This window comes from Vicia villosa, linkage group LG2, assembly GCF_029867415.1.
Source record: "Vicia villosa cultivar HV-30 ecotype Madison, WI linkage group LG2, Vvil1.0, whole genome shotgun sequence".
Lineage (NCBI taxonomy): Eukaryota > Viridiplantae > Streptophyta > Magnoliopsida > Fabales > Fabaceae > Vicia > Vicia villosa.
In genome coordinates, this window is record NC_081181.1 from 119,456,734 (window position 1) to 119,476,053 (window position 19,320).

The window sequence follows — 19,320 nt, forward strand, 5'->3', positions numbered from 1 at the left end:
GGAGGTTCAAGCAGATATTCTTTGATGTTGTCAAAAGCTTTTTGACAATCTTCATTCCACACACATCCCTGATTTTTCTTTAACAACTTGAAGATTGGCTCACAGGTAGCAGTCATATTGGAGATGAACCTGGAGATATAATTCAAACGTCCGAGGAAACCTCTCACTTGTTTCTCAGTCTTTGGTGCTGGCATTTCCTGAATTGCTTTAACTTTATCAGGATCCACTTCAATTCCTCTCCGACTGACGACAAAACCCAATAATTTTCCGGAACGGACACCAAAAGTGCATTTGTTTGGATTTAAGCGGAGACGATACTTTCTCAAACGCTGAAACAACTTTAAAAGATCTTCCATGTGCCCTTCCTCTGACTGGGACTTGGCAATCATATCATCCACATAAACCTCAATTTCTTTGTGCATCATATCATGGAAAAGAGTGGTCATGGCCCTCTGATATGTCGCGCCAGCATTCTTCAACCCAAAAGGCATCACTTTGTAGCAGAATGTCCCCCATGGCGTGATAAAGGTTGTCTTTTCCATGTCTTCAGGTGCCATCTTAATCTGGTTGTATCCTGAAAAACCATCCATAAAGGAGAAAACCTCAAACTTTGTCGTGTTATCTACCAACATATAAATGTGAGGTAGAGGAAAATCATCTTTCGGAATGGCTTTGTTCAAATCTCTATAATCAACACACATGCGAACTTTTCCGTCTTTCTTCGGAACAGGCACAATATTGGCAATCCATTGAGGATATACAGAAGTGACAAGGAAACCTGCGCCTATCTGCTTCAAGACCTCATTCTTAATCTTCTCCGCCATATCAGGATGACTTCTTCTTAGCTTTTGCTTGACAGGAGGGCATTCAGGTTTCAACGGAAAACGATGCTCCACAATATCTGTGTCCAACCCAGGCATGTCTTGGTAGGACCATGCAAAAATGTCAACATACTCTTTAAGAAGCTCTACCATCCCTTTCTTAACATCTTGACCAAGCAGTGCCCCAATCTTGACTTCCTTTTTATCCTCTTCAGAACCCAAGTTGATGACTTCTAACGGCTCTTTATATGGCTGAATGGTGTCTTCCTCGTGCTCAAGCAGTCGGGAAATCTCATCAGGAATACATTCATCACTCTCTTCTTCCGCCTCATACACAGGACACTCGAAGTTAGGAGAGGGTGCAGGGTCATTACTTTCAACGGTTTTATTGATTAATCTGCACAAATGATTATTATTTCAGGAAAAGGAAAGATATATGCAAACATGTAATAGTGCAGATTATGGCAAATGAAAACATTTTTAAGGTTTTTTGTGTTACCACTTTCCAGAAAAAGAAAAAAGATAAAAAGCATTTATATGCAGAAACAAAATGACTTTTATTGATGATTTTAATGTTTAAAACATACAGAAAACAGCCCCAACAACTTCACTTTCATCTTGGGCAGAATGAAAGGATTTTGAAAAACATAAAAGCAAATTACTTTGAAGCATGAGTACACTCAGGAATGTCAATGGTGATCTAGTTCTTAATCATCTTTCCATGGGTCACAAAGTTTGGCACCTCTGGCTCTGATTCGTCTTCAATAATAGCGTTCACTTCTGGAGGAGTCGGATGTAGAAACCCAGCACTATGGAACATCTCTTGATAAGGACGAAAAGCAAATTCAGGCTTCATCACAGACTTGTCTGAGGCAGAAAATCCCAGACCAGCTCTATTCTTGTTCTCTTGAAGACTCACCACTTGTCCCCAGACTCTTGAATGTCCATTCTGAACTACCAGTTGAGCATCTTTGAAGGAGGCAATGGAAGCTTCATCTTTTTTGAACTCATCATTAACAGACAGGGCTTGGAATGCAGTTCCAATGGCCACTTCATCGACTTCTATGGTACGGAACGAAGAGAGATGACTAATCAGCAAAGCTTGTTCTCCATTCACAACAACCATCTTTCCATCTTTCACGAATTTCAATTTTTGGTGGAGAGTCGAAGTGACTGCCCCAACCTCATGGATCCATGGGCGTCCCAATAAGCAACTGTATGCAGGGAAAATGTCCATTACTTGAAAAGTAATCTTGAAGACAAACGGTCCGATACCAATAGGCAAATCAACCTCTCCAACCACTGATTTCTTCGATCCATCAAAAGCCTTGACAATCACATTACTAAATTTCATTGGTGTGCCACCATAAGACAGCTTAGCAAGAGTGGATTTTGGCATGACATTCAGAGATGATCCAGTATCGATCAACACATTAGACATTGAGTCCTCTTTGCAACTGACAGAGATGTGCAAAGCCAAATTATGATTTCTTCCTTCCTCAGGCAAATCTTCATCACTGAAACTCAGATTGTTACATGCAGTGATATTACTCACAACCCCATTAAACTGATCCAGCGTCACATCATGATCCACAAAGTCTTGATCAAGTATCTTCATCAAAGAATCTCTATGAGCAGGAGAGCTCGTCAGCAGCTCCATTATAGAGATCTTGTACGGAGTGCGATGCAACTGATCCTCAATCTTATAATCACTCATCTTGATAAGCTTCAAAATCTCATCCATCTCCTTTCCTGAAGACGACCCTTCATTAACTTTTGTCGCATCATTCACAGGCACTTGAGTAGGATTCCTCTGGACATCCACAACTGTTTGGGGCTGAGTAAAAACTCGTCCACTTCTAGTCACTCTACTAACATCTGCTATATTCTCAACAGAAGACAGAGGCTTAATCTCGATTTCTTTCCCAGCTTCCAGCATGGTGGCATTGTATTTGTAAGGTATAGCTTTATCAGAACTATAAGGTACAGATCCAGGCAAACATATCACAAGAGGTTCTACAGCAGCTTTGCCATAATAACCAATCTCTACACATTCCGGGATTTCAAAGCATGGTTCAATCACATTGACATCATCTTCATCTCTGTCCCTCAGAATCTCAATGAGCCTTTGATCTATCATCTCTTGTAAGTCTCTCCTCACAATATAACATCCTCGAGGATTAACTGAACAAATCCTACAAGCAGCATGATTATGCTCATAATGACTGTATTCACACAGAGTGGCATGCATCTCTACCAATGATCCTCTGATGTGTTCCACACGATAAATCTTATACTTCCCAGGGCATTCATACACCATATTCACAGCAGACACTTCATGAGTCGACAATGGATTGTTCTGCACATTTGGGCCAATATCACGGAAGGAAAGCATACCAGAATGAACCAATCTCTGAACTTCATTCTTCAGGGACCAACAGTTTTCCAAATCATGCCCAGGAGCATTCTGATGAAAAGCACAAGTGGCATCAGCTTTGTACCACCAAGGGAGTTTCTCCAGAACAGGGGGTGGTGACCTTGGTTGAACCAACTTCTTATGAATTAATGCGGGATACAGTTCAGTGTACGTCATGGGGATAGGATCAATATTAACCCGAGGATACGGATTCCGCATTGCTGGTTGTTGATTAACAGGATCTACATGCACTGAATTCACAACAGGAGTTACTGACGCCACTTGTTGAGATTGATTTCTAAACCAACTATTCCTCCCATGAGAAATAGCATTAGCATCTGATTCCTTCTTCTTCTGGAATGAAGAACCAAACTTCTTCGCACCACCAGACGAATTGTCATTCCGAACCAGACGGCCTTCTCGCACAGCTTCCTCTAACCTGACACCCATACCCACCATTTCGGTGAAGTCTACAGAAGCACTTGCAATCATTTTCTCATAGTAAAACGGACCAAGAGTCTTCAGAAAAATCTTAGTCATCTCTTTCTCTTCCATCGGAGGAATCACTTGGGCGGCAACTTCACGCCATCTCTGAGCATATTCCTTGAAGGATTCCTTCTCTTTCTGCATCATAGCTCGCAATTGATCTCTATCAGGAGCCATGTCCACATTATACTTGTATTGCTTCACAAACGCTTCAGCCAAGTCATTAAAAGTGCGAATATGGGTGCTATCAAGGCCCATATACCACTTAGAAGCGGCTCCAATCAAACTGTCTTGGAAATAATGGATCAACAGACGTTGATCATCAGTGTGAGTGGACATCTTCCTTACATACATCACCAGATGTGCCTGAGGACAGGAATTTCCTTTATACTTCTCAAATTCAGGTAGCTTGAACTTAGCAGGTACCTTCACATTGGGAACAAGGCAAAGATCATGCACATTCTTTCCAAACAGTTCTTTCCCACGCAGGGCTTTCATTTCTTTCTGCAGTTCTTCAAACTGATCTTGGAAACCATCCATTCTGTCATGAATTTCACTTGGAGCAGCATCATAAATGGGCTCTGGGACAAAAGGACCAGTATGAACAATAGGAGATGTGTTGACCATAACAGGAGTCAACGGACGAGTCATCTCAGGAACAGACAAATAACCTTCAGGCATGCCCCAGGGATATCTGTTGCACCCCAAAATTTGCCCTCTTTATTTGAGCTATAAGTTAATAATGACGTTTATTTCATCATTCAAAAATTGAAGAAAAATAATAAAGAGTTTTCATGGGTTTAAGAAGAAAGGCGTGAAAAATGGTTTAAACAGTGGAAATACGAGAAGATTCGCAAGTCATATTTGGAAGGTGATATGAGCTAAGTTCCCGCATTGTCCTGACTGTTTCGACGATATCTACAACTTTCGTGTTCGTCTCAGAAGTCAATTCTTTGAGGAATGTTGCCAAATTCGCAAATTACTTGAGATTTCGCAGTGAAAAACAGTGCTGAATGTAGGGTTTCGTCCCTCGGAAAATTCATATCTCCTAATCCGCTTGTCGGATTCGCTTGAAAATTTAACTGGAGCTCCGTGTCATCATTACCAAGATTTCATATGTTCGGACCGAAGAACAATTATGCATTGAAAACTCCCAGCATTTTGAAGAACATTGTAATCTTTCGGTAAAAAGTGTATTTCCGGGTATGTCGCGCCGAGTTTGAAAATTCATAACTTCTTCGATTTTTATCGTATGAAGTCCATTCCGGCGGCATTTTCTCAGAAATTTCGTTAGCTTCGATTCTTCGTCACACATGCTTGTTCAGATTTTGAGCCGAAGATGGAGTTTTATCGAGTTCTTTGAGCGGTACTCACAAAATTCTGCACAGTCGCACCAGATGAATCGGCGTTTCTCGTCGTTCAAACGGGCGTATTTTCTTCATCGCTTATCGGATTGAGGTGATTCTCGCGGCGATGAGTCACGAATTTGGTCATCTTCACAGTGGCATTGGTTTCGTTTCGGAATTCAGAGCCGAACCGAGTTTCCTTAAAAACGAGCCAAAATAAGACGCACCGAGGGCAATTTGGACATTTCGCGTTGACAATATATAAACATTTTGCTCTTCACAAATCAAAGGGGGACTCTCATAATTTGAATTCACCAATTCTCTTCACAAACACTTTCTCTCAATTCTCTCTCAATTTTCATAGATCAAAACCACAAATTACATAAAACTTCCATCAAGATTCATCAATCTTCATCAAGATCAAGAACATGGATTGAAGAGTCAAGATCGAAGTTCGAATTTCTCTTCCTCTTCTCCTTGCATCTCGCGCGCCCTCACTCTCTCTCCTTCCGGATTTCGTTCGAGTTCGTGTCGCGTTCGTGTCGTGTTCGCGTTTGCATCGTGTTCGGGTTCGTGCTTCAGTTAGATCTTCATTCGGTAAGCTTTCGGATCTCAAATTAAGTGCTTAATTGTTGATTATTATGTGAATTCGGATCTAGATCTACCTCTTGTTCTTGATTAATTGATAATTGATGATGATTGATCGGTGAATTTGTTTATACTTTGTTCGAATTTGTCGTGTTCATGTGAATTGTGTTTGGATTTTATGTTGATTGCATATAATTGTTGCTCGTTGATGATGGATTGTGATATTCGTGTTCGAATCCGTGATTATTGGATGATTTTGTGTGCTTAATTGTTGATGTTCATGTATGTTACTTGTGTCGCACTCAAAGTGTTTGCACAGATGCATGTGTAGTGCTTTTGCTTAATATTTGCCTTGCTTGACGCGTCGCACTTAGCATGTTTATTGATATGTGACTCACTTGATTCGCGAATTTACGTATAGCATGAATTTTCAATGTTTGTTTGCTCTAATTTCAAGTTGGAACGGTTTCCCCCTGTGTTTTTGTACTAGGAACCGGGTTGTCCCTAGGTGGGAACCGGTTCCCAGTTTTCTGTCTCTGGTTTTTAGTACCAGGAACCGGGTTGTCCCTAGGTGGGAACCGGTTCCCAGTTTTCTGCCTCTGGTTTTTAGTACTAGGAACCGGGTTGTCCTATGCAGGAACCGGTTCCTGTGTGCAAATTTTGTGTTTTCTTTTATAACTTCAATCTTGCATAACTTTTTACTCGTAACTCCGATTTGCACGTTCTTTATATCGTCGGAAAGCTTATGAGATGTACTATCTTACTAGATGCTTTGTTTTCATTAATTTGTAGATCATCCATGTTTGATTTCTCTTTGATTTTTCATTGTCCATTTCATGTTTACCTTACTTGTCGATTTCCTTTCGTTTTATGGTAATAACGCAATTCCGATTGCGATGTTTGTTATCTCTAACTTGTGTGCTAGTGTGCAAGGCTCTTGGATAGACACCGATCGGCACTTGTTACTTGTGTGTTCCATTTCATTTGCGGGACACAATCCTATTCACTCGTAACGTGTTCTCATCCGGGAGACACGATCCCTTTTGCTTTATATCTGCTTGTTTGGTTTGCTTGTTCCTCTTGCAGGTGTATTGCGATCATGCTTGATGCATACGTCGACCTTTGTGTGCTTTCATGGCTAATCGGTGTGCTGACCATTTGCTTTTGCTTTGCTAGCTCGCTTGCGGGATTCTACTTTCTTCGCTTTGCTTCGCTTTAGTTTACGGATCATCATCCGTTTGGTATTGATCCCGTTTCATTTTACTTTTCTCGCACTTTATCGCTTTACCGCATCATCCAATAACATGAGAAGTAGGACCTAGACATGCATCTGGCCAAGTCCTCGAAAGAGGCTCTGTTTTTGTTGGTGTGTTTATATTTGTGCTTTGCGGCAGGGAGTCACGGTGTAATAAGTCCTATATGGCACTCCGTTAAGTCCTCATTGAAGGCACGCGGGAAGGGTTAGCAATCAACCCCCGCCTAGTCTCATCGAGTCTGTTCAGTATGCGCACGCTTCGCGTTGCTCGCTTCCGAACCTGCACAAGATCTTGTTATCGAGTATGTCAGGAAAAGGGTTCATGTAGCCGGACCCCCGCCTTTCCTATAGCTTGCGTCGCTCGACGTTGATGCTCGGTGTACGCACGCACCGTTTTCCTTTATGATCCGTGACGGCTTGGTTGCTGAGAGGGGTCCGCCCTCTTGTCTATGGCCCGATCATTTTCGCGAGGTATAATGCTTGGTTGACTTGGGTTGAGCTGCTCCCCTTGGCTATGGCGGGACCGCTTTTCTACCACTCGGTCAGTACCGTTGGTTTTGTTTGCTTTACGAGCGGATTCTCGTTTGTGTGCTATACTTGTGTGCTTTCCCTTTTCCCTCGTAGGTTGTTAGTTTAGTTTAGACTTGTACCCTTTGTATGATAACATTAGGTAGCGAGCTTCCCCCCCTTAACTTAGGTCTTCCTCATGCATTCTTTAAAACACAAACCACACTCTTTGATTTTCTTTTCTTAAGAGCTTGTTATTTCCGCTCCATTCCCAAGCATAAGTCTCCAAAGGTCGAGCAGCGGAGTGTGAATGTAACTTGTTCACCTAAAAAACACAAAACAAACAAAAATTAGTTAGCCGAGCTACGGTAGCTCTGATTCTGCAAAACAGATACGTAGGCAGCGGGGTAGGGCCCGTGCGAGCATAATCCTTTCTTTTCCCTACATTCTGCATTCATTTTAGTCCAGATTAGCGTAGATTTGTTACACACCCATAGTTTTAGACACAGACGTGGATACCATCGAGAACGATGGGCGCGAGGGGTGCTAATACCTTCTCCTCGCGTAACCGACTCCCTTACCCTTTTTCTCTGGTCGTGAGACCGTTGTTTTGTTTTGTGGTTTGCTGGCATTCCCTTCCTTTTCAGGATAAATATGTTAGTGGCGACTCTGTTAATTTTCGCGGTAGCGACAATATCCATTAGGCATACGTTGCTTAGTAGCACCAGCAGGAACAGCAGGAATGGTTGTAGCAGCAATTTCAGAAATCACAGTGGTCTGACCCTGAGCTTGGGCATTGGGAGTAGGAACTTGATTCTGATTCTGAGCAGCCATCAATGTCTCAACCAGAGCAGTGAGACGATCCACACCAGATCTCAAAGTAACAACCTCTTCACGTAGCTCACGATTTTCTTGTTCAAGACCTTCCATCTTCTTCTTGCAGTTAGCTCGAGTGTTATACTGGTGAGACAGCTTGATTCTGTATGAAGAACACTGAATAAGACCTCGGGAATACTCTCGGAAGCAAGACCAAAATGCAGAATGATGCATGAAATGCAATGCGAATGATTTTTATTTTGGTTTTCAAGGAACTTTAAGACATTAATTGTAAACATTAGCAAAAACAACATAATAAAATTCTTCATTAATAATAGAAAAGCTTACAAAAGGATTCAAAGATCCAAAATTACAAAACAAAGGAAAAGCTAAAAACTAGAAGGGAACACTTCTGACGAAGATCCAATTCCTCTCTGCAGCTTCCTACGGAGCTTCTCCAACTCATCTTCATAAAAGGCCTTCAAATGAGCATTCTCGACCATCAACTTATCAGCAACTTCCTTCCATGCAACTGAATCTTCTTGTGGTCTCTTTCGCTTTTCTCCATGTTGTTGAAGCAACTCTTCTTGATGACGAATCTGATCATCCTTTTCCATCAACCAACCATCTTGGATATCAAGCATTTCATCTTTTTCTTTCAAGTGTATCTTCAACTCTTTGTTCTCCAGTTCCGAAGCATGAAACTTCTTCTCCCAAGCATCTCTTTCCAACCTCATCTTAGCCACGAGCTCTAGATGCTCCTCACCACTTTCAACAGGAATAGTGGAAGACAAAGGTGGAGTAATGAGTAGAGAAGGCTCCTCGAGTAAATAAGGCATCTGAAAAGTATGAGCTCTAGCCTGAACCCAATCAATATAGTCTTTGAGAGCAACACATTGTTTCGTCCCCAAATGTCTCTTCCTATCAACATGGTGCCAAGCACGCACAAACCGATTTCTCATATCCGAATTTCCATCTTGATTAAGATAGAAGATTCCTGACACAAGAATACTAGCGGGTCGCTCCTTCATGGGGTAACAAAATTGACGCCTTGCAAGAATGGGGTTGTAGGTAATTCCTCCTTGTATACCAAGAAGAGGTACATTAGGGAATTCTCCACAACTATCAATAATCTCACCAATGTCATAAGCGGGATTATACCAATGGATATTCCCATTAGTAAGAGGCATGGTCTTCTGAGACCATGAGAGACCATCAGGATTGTTCAAGAAACTCTTAGCTTGAGGTAAGTGCGAAATAAACCACTTATAGAGCAAAGGAGTGCAGCAGTTGATAAGTCCACCTTTCTTATCATTCCTATGGTGAATGGAATGATAAGTATCCCCAAGCAAAGTAGGAACGGGATTCCCAATCATGAAAATCCGAATAGCATTAACATCGACAAAGTTGTCAATGTTGGGAAAGAGTATCAAACCATAGATGAGCAAGGCCATAAATGTCTCAAAAGCAATCATACTTCCTTTACTAGCCAAGATAGAAGCCTTTCCAATCAAGAACTTAGAAGTCAACCCCCAAATTCCTCCTTTTTTGGTCATGTTTGCTTTCACATCTGATATCTTTAAATGAAGAAGCTCTGCTATTTCATCAACCTGAGGCTCTTTCTCTAGACCACTAAACGGTATGTCATTCGTAACCGGCAAACCAATCCAATAAGAATACTCCTCCAAAGTGGGCATAAGCTGGTAATCAGGAAAGGTGAAACAATGATAAACCGGGTCATAAAACTGCACAAGAGTCTCAAGAATCCCCTTTTCCACTTTGGTCTTCAAGATAGAGATCAATTTCCCATAACGGTTTTTGAAGTTGTCAAGATTAGGAACCAAAGTTGCTAGTTCTTTCAATTCTTTTGCACTTGAATTCCTGAAAGTGTACTTTTTGATGCTTCTCTTTTGATCCATGGTGCCTGTGATATTTACAAAGAAAGTCTCTAAGTTCCTTGAAAACCATTTGTAAAGGACATTTTTATGAATGCATGAATGCATGGTTTATGCATCAACCACAATCAAGAGCACACAAGATCACATCAAATCACACAAAATCACACAATCCAGGCTCTTAGGTTCGACGTCACGAGCATGGAGCCATGGGTCTACCCATCCCACAAGGTGTGATCTAGGGAGTTTTGTACCTGCCAATCGGGTTCTACAAAGGTTCCCAGAGTTTTCAATCTTTTTATCGGATATTACCGGCACGCACAATTGCTAATGGGCGCCAATAATATGCCTAAAAAGACCTTGTCTGAGCGTAGTATCGCATGACAACAAGCTCAAATTGGTACTTGATCTTGTTTCTGCACTACATCCTAAAAAGGCTTAGATTGGTTAAAAGGGTTCTAGGTCATTCAGCTTCTACGGGCACTCACTATTGAAAGTAATAGCGTTATCATGATGGTTCGTAACAACCTCTACTACCTTCCATGAGGCCTCCACTGATTGGGGTTCCACCATATGACGCTCATGGTAAGGATTGCTCCTGACATGCGACTATTGGTCTTACCACCTCCTATCTCAAGTTACTCACCAAAGTTCGGGTTAGAACTTTGTCTCATCACAGAGGAACCATCGAGCACCAAAAAGAAAAAAAAACAAACAAAGCACACAACAATATATACAGATAAAACACACAGATAAACAAAAATAGGCTTAACACACTTAAAAAACTGGATCCCCATGAAGTCGCCATTTTTCTGTAGCGGGGAAAATCTGATATCGAAACCATGAGATTGACTCGAATCAATATTTCGTTTGAAATCGCCACCGCGCTTTATTGTTTCCAAAGGAAAGGGGAAAAGAACGTAAAACCCAAAGTTTTGTTTTTAAAACAAGAAAGAGATCTCAGGTACGGGTGTTGATTATATGAGGGGAAGGTTTTAAGCACCCCTCATATCTGTGGTATTCCACAAGAACCTTTTTGAAAATCTGTGTTGTGTGTGCTAAAAAAACGGTTTGTTTTATTTTTAAAATAAGCTCGGCAAAGCGTTTAAGCTTTGGGCCTACATACCTCCTCGGTGCAATGGAGAAGTCAGAGCTAATGTAGTTCCGCTTAAAGGGAAAACATTTAAAAAAAACGAATAAACACTTTGTCGTCGTCGGAGAGAAATACTCAGCCATTGATCTTGAGCATGAGAACAAACGAGTTCTTTGCATCGCAAATGAAAGAAAGGCTCCAACTCGGATAAAATCAACGAGTATGCCACTAGCTCTCTCACGCGGAAAAGATCTCATTTTATCAATCAATTTCAAAATCATGGGGTATAACCACTCGTTTCGACAATTAACAGTGTCTAAACTTTTGAAGAAAAGCCACTAAGGGCAAAAGATATTTTTAAAGAAAGAAGGTTTTGAAAAGGTTTTACAAACATAAGAATATTTTGGAAAAAGGGAGAAGATTTTGAAAATCTAAGAAGTGGGAGGAGATGAAGAGGCTAACCTATTGCGTAAAATAAAAGCTAAGGAAAGAAACGGTCTAACCGAAATAAGAAGCCAACACTTGACATTAAGAGTCAAGGTAGATTTCCCATCCTTTGGACTTATCAATACCAACATATTAACACTTGGGGATCCAGGTGAATTTATTATCTTAGCACCACTTCGCATTAAGCACATTAAGATTGTGACGAAAATCGGGCAGAGTAACGGCTGTTTTCGGGTAAAATCCTTATATCAATGCCTTGGAATTAACCATCAAGGGCTTTCAAGGAAATACCTGCACACATAAACAGACAACAATCCAATGCCAGACAAACAGAATAACAACAGAATAATAACGGAATGAGAGTCCAGAGGTACTAAGTCCATAAGTCCGAATCTCCAAAATGCTAGGGATAGTAACCAATAGTCCAAAAGAGAGCCTTAAGTGTTTTTTTAGATTTTTGTTGTTTATTAGTGTTTTAGCATAAAAGTAAAGTATGGTCCAAGTGGACAAAGAGAAAATGGCGGAAACATAAACATCTGTCCAAATGGACAAAGAGAAAATAGCGGAATGTAAATATGATGAAATGATAAAATAAAGCGATAAAGCGAGAAATATAAAGAGCAATATAATAAAGTGCGGAAATTAAAGTCAATTGTTAGATGTTAAAGATAACCATCTTGAAACTTGTCAAGTATGTTATCAAAGTTAGTAATGAAGATCGATGGTGAGTGAAGGATGTTCTCGGATTTAAAGTCAATGGAAACTTATCAGAAGCTTGATAAAATCATAGCGACTACACGATAAATTTCCATAAGTCTTAAATCAACCGCATACAATTCTCTTCCATATTTGATCTTTTTATTTGGGACACGAAATATTGCGCTATGTTAAGCAGATCGCCAAGTGATTTATGTAGAAATCACCCTACAACGAGGCCGGTCAAAACTTTATGTGCTAATGCATGCGAGAGAAATGATATGTAGATCATTCTCCGAAAGCAATACCGCACGAAAAGAAAATAGGTAATGATCTAGTCTTTACTAAGAATCCATAAGAATTCTCAAAGTATTAAGACTTTCATCGATCAAAAGAAAAAAAGGAGAAGAAGAAGATAAAATGCATAAAGATAATCAACTCACACTATCATTAATATCATTCATCTAATATTATGGATTTGGTTCTTTCAAACCTATCAACATCCTAGATCCAATGATATTAATGAAGTGGAGGAAGTAGGAAACCAAAACAAGCATAAAAAAGAAAAAAAAACACATTCTGCCAGTAGGAAATCGATTTCATGCAGGGGGAAATCGATTTCCATAGTGCAGTTTTCAAAAAAAACAAGTTACGTTCAGCAGGAAATCGATTTCAGCCTTAAGGAAATCGATTTCATCACTGTAAATTTCAGCAAAAACAGCATTTAAAGGCATGAAACTTGATTTGAACAAATATACAAACACCTTATGATCACAGATCAACTTGAGCACGAAATTTCCATCACAAAACCAGCAAATATCATCAATATAGCATCAAAGATGCATTGAACACAAGCAATAAAGATCTACATCATGGATCTAGCAAATTACCACTTCTTGAACAAAAGTCTTGGAGTAGCTTCAAGAGCAAGCACAAAGTGTATAGATCCTTCAAATTTGGATATGAACAACCAAAGAAAAGAGAGAAATGTAGGAGGTTTAGTTAAAAATTAGCAAGATTCATTGTGAATCTCACTAATCTTATGAAATAATGGAGATATAAGGATGTTAATCCCTCGTCAACCCCTTTGAGCCTAAAGAAGCAGGAGTTTTCCTTCATATAAAATAAAACCCTTAATACATAACCTGGGGTAGGGTAGCTGCTCAGTTAACTTAATTACTCCAAAACTGTTCCTTTGAACATAATCACCGAGGGTTCCTCGTCATCATTAAGTCCGGCAGTCAATAGCCGCCAAGAAAAAGAAAGCAATGCAAAGGCCTGCTAAGTCAAAACCTATTAAGGATACTTAGGCAAAATTGGGGCATCCCGCTGACTGTAGTTTTAAAACGAACAGTTCAGGCAAAAGTTAGGGATAACAAAGTCGAAAAAGAGGTTACTATATACCCTCAACAAAAGGAAAATATTACAAGAAAGGAAGACGGCTGCCTTTGCAAATAAATCTTTGGTTTTTAAACCATCATGAATATCAGTATTCCCAAAGTCTTTTGGAACTTAAACGCGCAGTTAACTGAGCGTATGACTGGAGAACATCATGAAGATGGGGATGGGTACAAATAAACTTTGAGCCACTATCCTTTGTTTCTTAAAACCGTGAACCAGGCCACGTTACAACCTTTAAAAGCCCTAACTGAAACATGGTTATTTTGAAAGCATACCGTTACCAAAAGGTATCCCGACTCCTTAAGGTCTACTACAACTCTTGAGTTGATATCACTTTCTTACAAAAAAAAAACAACTTCGTTTTACTAAAAAAAAATGTTTTTAAACTTTCAGGACAGACATATGCATTCGCATCTTATGAATTTCAATATAAAGTACACTTGTCTATGTGGATTCAAATGTTTAAACATCAGGGAGAAGTTGCACGGGGCATGGCTAATGGCTGAAAATCCTACTGACTGACGAAGTAGCTTTAAAAGCTTGTCAAAAGAAGAAACATCTCTTACGCATGACTGGGATGGCTAATGTGTACACATGGCATAACTCGTCATTATACCATTTACATGGGGCAAATCTAATCAAGATCCATAGAACCTCTCAAAGGCTCTGAATAGCCCATGGGGCAAGCCCCATTACCTGGGGGCACGTTGCAAAGGTCACTTAGTATCAGATGGTGTCAATTTCACTCTCACACCCTTTCCGCAAGCCTCTCTAGGTAGTCGTTCGTTAAATACGTCTCTTAAACTCTTGAAATAGTCTTCTTCAAGACAGGTTCAAAAATCTCTTATCCTTTCTAGGAGCTGTGTTCAGAAAGTCTAAGACGCATCTTCTCGTCCTTTCTATTTTTCGAATCTTTTCAAATAGTCTTCTCTAAGACATATCCCTTTCTAAGAACCTTTTCTAGGTAGTCTTCTGTAAGACATCTCTTAACTTTTTCAGTTAGTCTCTCTTAAAAACACGTTCGAATTTCTCTTATGCTTCCAAGAACCTTGTCAAACTTTGTTCAAAGTACAGAGTCTTCTCTAAGACGGCCTCCTATCCTTTCTAGGTTAATCTTTTTCAAGATGTCTTCTCCTAAGTTTCGTTTAAAACGCCACATCCCATAAAACAGTCTTTATCCTTTATAGGAATCTTTTGACCCTCTTCACAAATATGTCGCCTTGAGTTTTGTTTAAAACACAGTCTTATTTGAGACAATTTCCCATTCTTTCCAAGGACCTCTATAGGTAATCTTATAGAAAACATCATCTCATTCTGAGTACTCAGCAAACCACTGTCCGTCGGATGCGACCGAAACGCATGACTCGCTCTGAAAAGCATCTACTTCACATTCAAATCAATACTTAGCATCAAGGGTACCTCGAGATTGATCTAACCAAAGGCGATCATTTCAGATAAAGACTCTTGAATGGGGAATCCATGTTCAGAGGGTTTTCCTAAAAACAGGGGCATACAATCAAGGCTCCTATTGACTAGGGGCATATCTTTCAAGAATTCAAACACTGGGGCAATGCATATCAGGCAAGACATGGTGAAACTCGAGTTCTCTCTAAAGGTCCTTCCTTCAGATTAAGGGGCACGTCTCTCAAAATTTCTGATATTGGGGAAATCACACTAGAAGCATTGTTGCATAATTGGTCTTCCCACGCCTGTATTATCTACGACCTGCAATGTGGGATCGTCATACATACATAATTCTCATTTATTTTGAGAATCTCATTACATGACACATGTGTCATGACATTGCATAAAACTAACGCTGCCTTTTCAGGTCACTTCATAATCAAAAGGATGTTATCATCCAATTACAGTGCGAATACGATCGTATCGACGATTCAATCTTAACAGACACAATTCTAATACCTCATTCCAAGTCTTTCTTCAAAGACAATCCAGAAGCAATCAAATAATTTCTTACCTTTCCAGGTAGCCTTGTCCAAAACGATTATCAACCTTTCCAAGCAGTCTTGTTTAAGACGTATCCTATCCTTTCTAGGTAGTTTTGTTTAAAACGTATCGTGCCCTTTATAGGAACCTTTCTAGGTAGTTTTGTTTAAAACGTATCGCGCCCTTTATAGGAACCTTTCTAGGTAGTTTTGTTTAAAACGTATCGTTCCCTCTATAGGAACCTTTCTAGCTAGTTTTGTTTAAAACGTATCGTGCCCTTTATAGGAACCTTTCTAGGTAGTTTTGTTTAAAACGTATCGTGCCCTTTATAGGAACCTTTCTAGGTAGTTTTGTTTAAAACGTATCGTGTCCTTTATAGGAACCTTTCTAGGTAGTTTTGTTTAAAACGTATCGTGCTCTTTATAGGAACCTTTCTAGGTAGTTTTGTTTAAAACGTATCGTGCCCTTTATAGGAACCTTTCTAGGTAGTTTTGTTTAAAAAAGTATTATATCCTGTCTAGGAGCATTTCTAGGTAAGTCTTGTTTAAGGTATCCCGTATCCTGTCTAAGAGCCTTTCCAGGTGAGTCTTGTGTAAGACGTATCACATCCTTTCCAAAAACTTTTCTAGGTTAGTTTTGTTTAGGACATATCTTACCTTTCTAGGTAATCTTCTTCAAACATATAGGCGTATCGTATCGTTCCTGGGAACCTTTCTAGGTTAGTCTTGTGTAAGACGTATTTTAATCTCTCTAGACACTCTTGTTAAGACGGTTCATATCCTTTATAGGAACCTGTGTAGGTAGTCCTGTTCAAGACGTTTCATATCTTTTTAGGAGCCTTTCTAGGTGAGTCTTATTTAAGACATATCATGCCTTTCTAGGTAGCCTTCTTAAAATGTTCATCCAATCTTCTATAAGACATACCTAGTTCTTTTAAAGAATTCCTTAGTTAGTCTTCTCCAAGACATTCTTCCTAAGCATTGTTCAAAGCATAAGCTTTTTCGCATCAACCTTTGGTATACCCTATTCAGGAACCTCTTCAGGTAGTCTTATGTAAAAGATTACTTCACATCTCTTCAGATGCAATCAAATGATCCATGTCTGAAAAGCATATGCTTTAGACAAAGTATCTTGTCAAGCAAATGGATGGCATCTTTAAGCCCATCTCAAAAAACAGTTTCCTACACCGGCAGTCGCAAATTTCTGTGTATTCTAGTGTTCAATCCTCTTCCACCACCAGATCACAATAGGCGAACAAGCCAATCTACCTCTTCAGGTTTAAGAAGATTGAACAGGGGCAGCTGTCATACCCCAAAATTTTCCTTCCATATTCTATTCACAATGAATCAAAGTTTAAGAGATTCATCCAGTCATTCTCCTGAGCAAGAGTCTTCTAAATCTAGGGTTTGGTATTCTCCTGAGGGAACTAGCAAAACAAGGTCTCTAATGAAGTTCTCCATGGCCCATCATGATCTAAGATACCTCTATGATAAAAGTCAAGGCCCAATTCCAAAGGTCACTTGTTCAAACCGCTCAAAAGATTCACAGTCAACTGGTTTGACCTAAAAGTCAAACATAATCAAAGCACAGTCAAAATATCCCAAGTTTGGCCAACATCAAGTGTGTGAGAGTATATCCATCATTTGATCAAAGGTTGATCATGATCCATCAATAGAAACTCATAGATGAACAAATACAAAAAGGTTCAAATTAGGGTTTCTTTAGGAGAAAGTCAACCCAACTTTGACTGGGAATAACTTTCACATGGAACATCAAAAATGCCCCACTCAAAGCCTATTTTGAAGGAAATTGTATTTTCTACAACTTTGTCTATCACAAGCCAAGGCCAGAAATGGTTCATTTGAGAGGTATGATGCAAAAGATTACAGGTCATTTTCAGGCATCCTTCAAAAGCAGTTTTTTGTCAGAGAAGATATGATCAAGATAAAAGCTCCAAATGAAAAATATGTTCCAAAGTGGCTTATAGAGGACATCTTGAGGTTTCTAAAAAGTCCTAGAACTCTCTCATAGCTTAAAAATTGAGTGAGATATGCTTGGTCAAAGTTGGGCAAAATTTGGAGGCAAAATGTGAATGAAAGGGGGTTCAAAGTGGAATTTTTTGCAAATGGGCCTATGGTATTATGATTAAACCTTGGTCCACAAGTTATCCAAGATGCTAAAATGACTTTCCACGAATTTTTATAGTTTTATTTGATTTTATATGATTTTTATTCATTTAAATGGTGATTAAAAGTCAAATAAGTCAAGAGGAAATCCAAGATATGATTTAATGGCTTATTCCAATCAAATCTAATTAGCAATTACACCATATTTCCTATACAAATTCGTTCATAATTAAATTGGAAAGAATTGGAGCAAATTTGATCAAAAATAGAAAGATATAAATCAATTTTTCACAAAATTGCAAGGAGGGATTCAAGGATCTTTTTGGGCCTTTCACTTGACCTAATTCATTCTCCTATTAGTAGTAAATACAAGGTAAGGGACTAGGGGAGGAAATTCTGGGCAAAGAGGCATATTCAAGAACACCAAAATTCATCAAGAAACTTGGATTCGGTTTCATAGGATCAAGAGGTTTTAAAGGATTCTGAGCATAACCACACGTTCCTTGGAGTATTCTGAGTCTATCTGGATCATCACACGGCTTCAGCACCCCCAGATTATTCTCCATTGAGCCAAGGTATGTTGTTTTAAAATTTTGATCGGTTAGAGTAATTCAGGCATATCCATTGCAAATTGATTGTATATTCTGATTGTTCTCAATGATGTGATTGTTTCTGGGCAAGAAATTTATTGTTTATGTGGTTTTATCGTGAATCACCATTGGATACCGATTTAGGGTTTATAGGTTTGAATTTGGGGTTTTACGTTTTAGGTGAAATTAGGGATAATTAAAGGCACTGTTAGAATCGGGGGGTCTGGACGAAGAGATCCCCATGGTCGCGAAAGATTTATATTGCTTGCAGGTGATTCGTGTCTCGCAGGGTCAAATTGCTACAAAGCGAATTGGTAGAAATTTCGTAGCAAATGTTATCAGGAAAATTGCAGGTCTCGCAACGAAGATGATGGTGTGTCATCATCTTGTTGGCCGATTTGAAAATTGGCGCCTGTTTACATTGAGTTTTATGATTTTCATATATTATGCATCAAACGCGTGTGTCAAACGACTAAAGCGTTTGGTTGAGTTGGTAAGAGTGAGTACTGGCGAGGGAGAGAGTGTGGGTTCGAACCCCACCTCCCACATTCTTTTTATTGAAAAGCCTGATTCCTTGTTCCTATGCGCCTGCGACCAGATAGACCACTATACATCCTCAGATCTGAACCCTAGGATCACCACTAGCTCCAATCAAACGCCTCAGATTTATTCCTCATATCATACACCCTCAAAGCAACCACGTTAAATCAAAACCTATAATTACTATATAATTTTAATTATTCTAATATTTATTTAATTACATTTTTAATATTTATTTATATAATAATAATTCCAAATTATTTTTGATATGTGATTATAAATATTCAATTTCCAATTTATTGTTCGTTCCGACTAAATCAATTAATCGCGATGGGCAATAATCGATTTTA

At 39.4% G+C, this 19,320-nt stretch overlaps 1 protein-coding gene across 2 annotated transcripts in view; it reads left to right on the forward strand.

Moving 5' to 3' along the window:
- The window catches only part of LOC131651900 (uncharacterized), a 72,006-nt gene that overhangs the window by 21,770 nt on the left and 30,916 nt on the right, over positions 1–19,320 (forward strand). Inside the window, exons 1-2 of one of the 2 annotated variants that reach the window (XM_058921621.1) lie at positions 1–14,054; positions 14,161–18,415. The exon at positions 1–14,054 is cut by the window's left edge and continues 21,770 nt beyond it. The gene's annotated coding sequence lies outside the window, so the exon portion shown is untranslated. Of the gene's footprint in view, positions 18,416–19,320 lie in introns of both variants that reach the window. The other variant, XM_058921622.1, reaches the window with a different exon arrangement.